Source organism: Olea europaea, chromosome 21 (genome assembly GCF_002742605.1).
Source record: "Olea europaea var. sylvestris chromosome 21, O_europaea_v1, whole genome shotgun sequence".
NCBI classification, from domain to species: Eukaryota; Viridiplantae; Streptophyta; class Magnoliopsida; order Lamiales; family Oleaceae; genus Olea; species Olea europaea.
Window position 1 is genome coordinate 2,768,741 of NC_036257.1, and position 6,728 is coordinate 2,775,468.

The following is a 6,728-nucleotide window of genomic DNA, read 5'->3' on the forward strand; positions in this document are numbered from 1 at the left end:
AATATTCCAAAACCTATACAACCGTCGATCGACACTGTGACCTCCGCTGACCGAAACTTTGATCGTAGCTATCATTTGAATAAGGTAGTTTACTAGTCTCTGACATTCCAAAACCATTGAATGTATCATTAATTGTATTTATATAATATTGTTATAAATGTTAAAAAATTTAATTATAGTACAGAACCGAATTGAACCGAACCGAACCCGAACGGTTTCATAATTATATTTGGACCCAATGGTTCCATTTACTAGATATCCGAAAAGTTTGGTTCGATTCGGTTCGATTCTAAAGAACCGACCCCCGCCTACTTCTAGTTCATTACACAAATCACATTATTTTACAACATTTACATGACTTATGTGTCATCATAATGATGCCAACACAACAATTGTAACAAAATCCAATGTGTCGAACTTCGTACCAAAAAGGAAAATGAGGAAGCCAATAAAATAATAGTTAATCAGTATTGTTTCTTTGGTTAAACGAAAATATACTGGATAATCCTTCATTTACTTAGCAAAAATAAAAATGATTGGGTGGGGCAGATCCAAGAATTTGAGTCAGTACGGGTGACTGTTGACCATCGATCGTCGACTGTCGACCGCAATAAAATATTAAGATCTCGTTTGATGTCCTTTTCTTTTTTTTGCAAAAAATGCATTTTGCAGTAGTGATTTTATGGATAATATGTGGTTTAAAATAAGGACTTTTTATTAAAGAATGTATGGTTGAAAATAAGAGAGAGAAAAATGTATTTTGTAATAGATGGTAATCAAAAAGGCCTAAAATTTAGATATAACAATTATTTTGTCAAATTGAACATATATAAATATGTAATAAGAATAAACGATACTCATCAAATTATATTGTTGCCAAGTTTTGTATAATTCAAAGGAAGAGCATGGGTTTGAAATTTGACAATTGCATTAAAATTGTTAAAACCTAACATATATTATTATGTTAAATTTAGTACCAAAGTGCGATAATGGTCAAGCATACAATACTCCTTGCAAGAGGTCATACATTCGAGTCCCCTCTGGTGCTCTCCCTTTGCTTAATTTTGGCAAAAATTGTAGACCTATGGTTACTGCACAATAAATTATTTGGTAATAGATTCAAATTGCCAACCAAAAAAACTACTTTGACGGATCCAGCACGCGTAGCCGCGGGTGCTCGTTGTGTATTGGATTCGCCTGATGAAGGGGGAGGGGGGAGCAAGAGAGAGAAGTCAAATACTATATCATAAGTTTATTTTCATTTATTTTTTTCCCAACATGGAAAACTTTGGCTGCTAGATGGAGCCATTAAATGTTTTAACATTGTAAATAGGTGTTACAATCATTACTTCTTCTGAGACTTGAGTTCTTCGACCCTCTCTTCAGCAGCCTTCAGTGCTTTTCCATAGATACTTATTAGCTGAAAAATAGATGAAAATGGTCAGCAAAACTCTCATAATAGCACTTAATACAATTTTTTTTAGCCAAACTTCTTAGAATTCGTGTGAAAGGAGCCGGTCTAAATGACTTTAGGGGTACTTGATAATTAAAATTATAAATGGTACTAGATAATTTATTTCCTTTTTCGACTGAAGATTCTCAAATCTCTCGAAACACAATAATCCCTTTTTTTTCCTTTAGAAAATGCATCAAAAAGACGGATAACTTCGGGTTATAAACACAGCTAATCAGCCGACTTATAACTGAACATCGTTTTTGTTTCATTTTTGAAATTGTCTACCAAATTAACAAAATAATGCTAATGTGGTTAACAAAAGAAGTAGGATGTGACATGAAAGTTAGGATGTGACATGAAAGTCTGTTAATGCAATTGTTTAGGAGAGATATATATATATATATATATATATATATATATATATATATATTATTTTTGATAACCGTAGATGTTCGAGTCAATTTATGTGTAATTCGACTAATCTCAGGGGGACCTTGAAGTTTATAATACGGTACTCACTTCAGTGGCCCTGATGGGATTCGAAAATTGTTTTAGGATATATGGTTAAAACATATATCCTTAAAAAAAAAAAAAAAAAAATTACTTTTCACAATATCTATTCTCAAAATATTCTTTGCCAAACATGGGCTTAATCAATAGGAAGGTGATGGTGCCAAACTTCCCAACAATCTTTGGGTAGATGCGTAAAAACTTCTTCCTAAGAACGTTGATAAAATTACAAATGTCTTCGTAATCTTGTGAAAAAGTTACGACCCACCAAAAAATATATCTTTCAAGAAACGATGCATTATCTTGTTTTTATATTTATCATTTAAAAAAAGCCTTATGAACACAGGAAGCTAAAAGTGGTTAATGTATTGAGTTACCTTGTCAACTTCTCCGGGAGTAATTATAAATGGTGGAGACATCATTACATTGTCACCAACAACACCCACTAACATTCCATTCTTCTCACACTGTGCTCCAAAATATGAAGCCACTCCTGCAGAAAAAAGAATAATAGATTAATTTGTTAAATCATAATTTTCTCCTCTATAAAGAGGCTGCTAGTTCATACCCCATTCATCAGGAAAAGGATCATTAGGGGACTTGTTATTTGTAAATTCTGTCCCAAGGATCAACCCGTTTCCTCGTATCTTCAAAACAATTACAGGGCTAATTAAGAAAACTATAAATAAAAATATCTTTAAAAAAATGAAAAAAGAAAAAAATAAAACTTAAGATTAAATTGCTGTCACTAACCAAGTTTGTTGCTTTGAGAATAAATGACATCACTGATTTCAGGGCTTACAAGAACAGCTGTGATTGGTATATAGGCAGAAGAATGTGCCTGGAATAGGAAGTTGAGTTCAATTCTTAACTAGGCAATGGTATATATTAGAAAATTGTTGAACTTTACCTTTGCTATGGAGACAAGATCAGGTTTGATGTTATACTTGTCGCACCCGAACATCGTTCCGAGCCTTCCAAATCCACATATTATCTCATCGGTGATGAAAAGAATATCGTATTTCTTCAGTACAGCCTGAATCTGTATGCATATTTAAAAGGAGCCTCACTAAGTGTTCTATTCATGGGATGAAGGGCAAGTCCTATAAATTAATGTGGAACAGTTAGAAGAGAATATTGTAAACCATTTGGGAAAAAGGAGAAATAAGAAGGTCTACGAAAACTCTTACATCTCGAGTGTCAGATTTTTGCGAGCGAACGAAAGCATTTTTCAATTCTCCGTCGGGTTGTTCAACTTTCAAGGTTAAATTCCATAATTTATGAATCCGTTTTAGCATTTTTCTGTTTCGAGTCATATTAAGGTCGTCATTTTTGCACTTCTCTGTCTTGCATCAAATAATAATCTAGCAGAAATCACACGCATACACAATAGCCCCACAAGTTCATCTATATAACATAAATTATGTATCTATAAGAAAATTTTATTAGTATATGAACTTCTTATAAGAAAATTTTAAGTATCCATGTACCCTTGACTAAATTTGAAATCCCTTCTAGCAAACTCTGAATATTCGAGATTTCAGAAAGAAAAAGAAAAATATTGTGTTCAAGTGAAAGGAACATAGGCTGCAGGACAGCCCGGGGAGGTCGTTTGACAGACTTCATCGACTCAATTTCATTGGGTGACAAAGGACGCGCGAGTATTAACGAAACTAACCTTCTCAAAGTAAGTTGCAGGTGGAGGTATCACCCCGGCTGCCCCCATAAGTGGTTCGACAATGAAAGCAGCAATCTAAATACATCAGTCTACTCGTCAACAAATGTAATTACCTCTTATCATTCTGAAAAAAGAAATTCATAAAAGTAAAGAAAGAAACTTAAAATTTCAATATCAAATTTCAGTTACCGTCTCGGGTCTCTCTTTGAGGATAAGATCCTCCAAATTTTTGGCCATCCTGCTTGAGAACACTTCCTCCGATTCTCCTGAAATTTAATTTTTTCAATATTCGTAAAATCATGGAAAAATCGTGTCACCAAAAGTAAAAGACCATATCGCAACCTGGCAGATGATATCGCCAATAATGTGGGCAGTCAGTGTGTAATACGAACGAAGCCGGCAGATCAAAATTTTGATGTATCATAGGAAGACTGTTAAAGGACAAATTATAGTATTACTGACGATATTCATTGAATAAAATGATAGTTGTGACACTGAAATTTTTTGGGAGGTAAGTATGTTACCCAGAAAGACTGGATGTTGTAAGTGTTGAACCATGATATCTGCCAAAATATACAAATATTATCGAAGTAAAAATCTAGAAAGGACATCCACTTAGTGATGCTATTTGGATTAATGAGGAAGAATTTCGTCAATTGGATCCAAAGCTTTTGAAGGCTTACTTGGACTATACCTCGCCGAAGACGAGTTCTTCTTAGCCGAGGAGGAATGATGCAACAAGGAAACAATTAAAAGTCTATTCAAGGCGAAAGACTAATAATTAGTAGAATTCGAGTTTATTTAGTAGTTTTATTTTGATAATATTCTCTTTTATTTTCAGGTTTGTTTAGATAGGAAGTTCATTTAATTTCAAACTCCTTCCTATATAAAGGGGTTTAGGGCAATGTTTATGGACACACCTGAATTATATGAAAAAAGTATTTCTTGCTCTCAATTCTTCCCTTTGATCCCCCTTATTTCATATTGTTCTTTATCAATTTGTATGCTTCTGCATCAGAAAGTTTATATAAGTCTACGAAAGACTTCCACTAATTCTATATAAATCCATGAAAAATCCATAAGATTCACAGAAGTCATCGTCTAAAAGAAGTCCATCAAAATCTTTGAAAGTTCTAATTGAATACATCCCCTATGAGGAAGATAAAATTGGCCCAAAATTCATTACAATTTTGATCGAGCGATAAATTTCCTCTTGTTTGGCCTTTCGAGGGCATTATTGTAATACCAAACCAGCTTAACCTACAAGGAAAAAAATATTCAAAATATTGTAAATGCATATTGCTTTTTTTTTTTTCTTTTTTTCTTTTTTTTTTTTTTTTACCTTTTATACTTCATTTTTCGCTTCTTTTCACTCGCACAAACTTTCAAACTTCTGTTATGAAATAGACTTTCATAACAATTGGCAAGAATTTTGCTAAAAACCTTGTTGGGAACAAGCAAGTTATCAGAACGGCTTTGATACCATTTGTTGGACCAGATGCGATGCAAGAATCAAGAATTGAGATTAATGAATAATATGAAATATGTATGATCACAACGAAAAAAACAAGATTAAAGTAAAAAAATTAAAGAGAGATTAGCAAAGGAATCGATGTTTTATTAAAGACGATATGTGGAAGGAATACAAGAATTCAGTAATAAAGTTTCACCTAAATTGAATGAAAATCGCATATTTATAGGGATATACCAAATCCTAAAAATATCATAAAAATGGAAATAATATAAAAAAGTAATGTGGAATAAATGAAATAATATTTTTCCAATAAAATCATGTGAAAATAAGGAAACAATATTTTCCAAAAAATCCATCCTAATTGTGTGTGTGTGTGTGTGTGTGTGTGTGTATATATATATATATATATATATATATATATATATATATTTTATTTATAAAAAAAATAAATAAATAAATAAGAACACAAGTAGTAGAAATGAAATAATAGCATGGAGAAAGTCAACCATTCAATGGAAAATAAGCAAAGAACATAAGAGGAATGAACGATGCAATAGATAAGCATAAAAGGTCAATAAACGAAATATAAAGTTAGATAATAACATATCTAGTAGAATACGACAAGCGAATAAACTAAGGGGCCGGAGGCAGTGGTGGTGGTGGGAATCGAGCATAGAAATCAGTGAAGAAGGCAGCCTGCTGAACCTGCATCTCAACTTGCTGTTGCTGCATTGCAAGCTGTCAATCATAGATAGCAGTGTGTTGAGCCTGAATTTGGAGTAGTAGGCTACCCATGCTGTCAACCGTCGAGGTAAGTGAGTATATATATATATATATATATATATTATCTTTAGAAAATAAATAAATAAGTAAATGAGGACACCATACAGGAAATAATCCGTTCCTTGTCTCTTGAAAGTCCCAGTTACGTCTATCAACAACCTACCTCGCTTCCCAAAAATTTAATTAGGGTCTAACACTGACCCTATTGTCATCCTAAATGTCAAATATGAATTAGTAAAAAAAATACTATTAATTGTTTGTATGACATACTTTTTTTTTTTTTTTTAACAACCGTACTTTTAGGGTACTCAACTTGAAAGATATGTGTTCATTTTAATTATATAGATTGTATTTTAAATCAAATACAACATTGTAATATTTTAGTTATTGAATTTTATACGTGAATATGCTCGCTAGACAAGTTAATAAAATGGATTTGCTACATGTACTCAGATGTCTACACACCTGGTTACACACCCCTCACATGGAAGGCGGGTCCCCCGCGTTTATTGTGCGCGGGCCCCGTCCCCAATATGAGGCATGCCCGGGTACAAATAGATTAATCCTTAATAAAAATCATCAAATTTATATCAAAATCTAGAATGATTGTTGCATGATTTGATTGAAGCTGATGAACTATACGGTAAATTATGCTATTTCATGATTTGATTGAAGCTGATGAACCATACAGTAAATTGTTGCATGATTTGGTTGAAGCTGATGAACTATACAGTAAATTATACTATTTCAAAATCATCGCTTGTGACTCTAAGCCTTGGTATTCATGTAAAAGTAACAGAATTGATTTTTTTTATTCAAAATTTAAT

The 6,728-nt window shown here is 32.6% G+C and overlaps 1 pseudogene; it reads right to left on the reverse strand.

Annotated features, from left to right (window-relative positions):
• Positions 1 to 1,345: 1,345 nt before the first annotated feature.
• Positions 1,346 to 5,850, reverse strand: LOC111370003 (annotated as a pseudogene).
• Between the last annotated feature and the right edge of the window lie 878 nt (positions 5,851 to 6,728).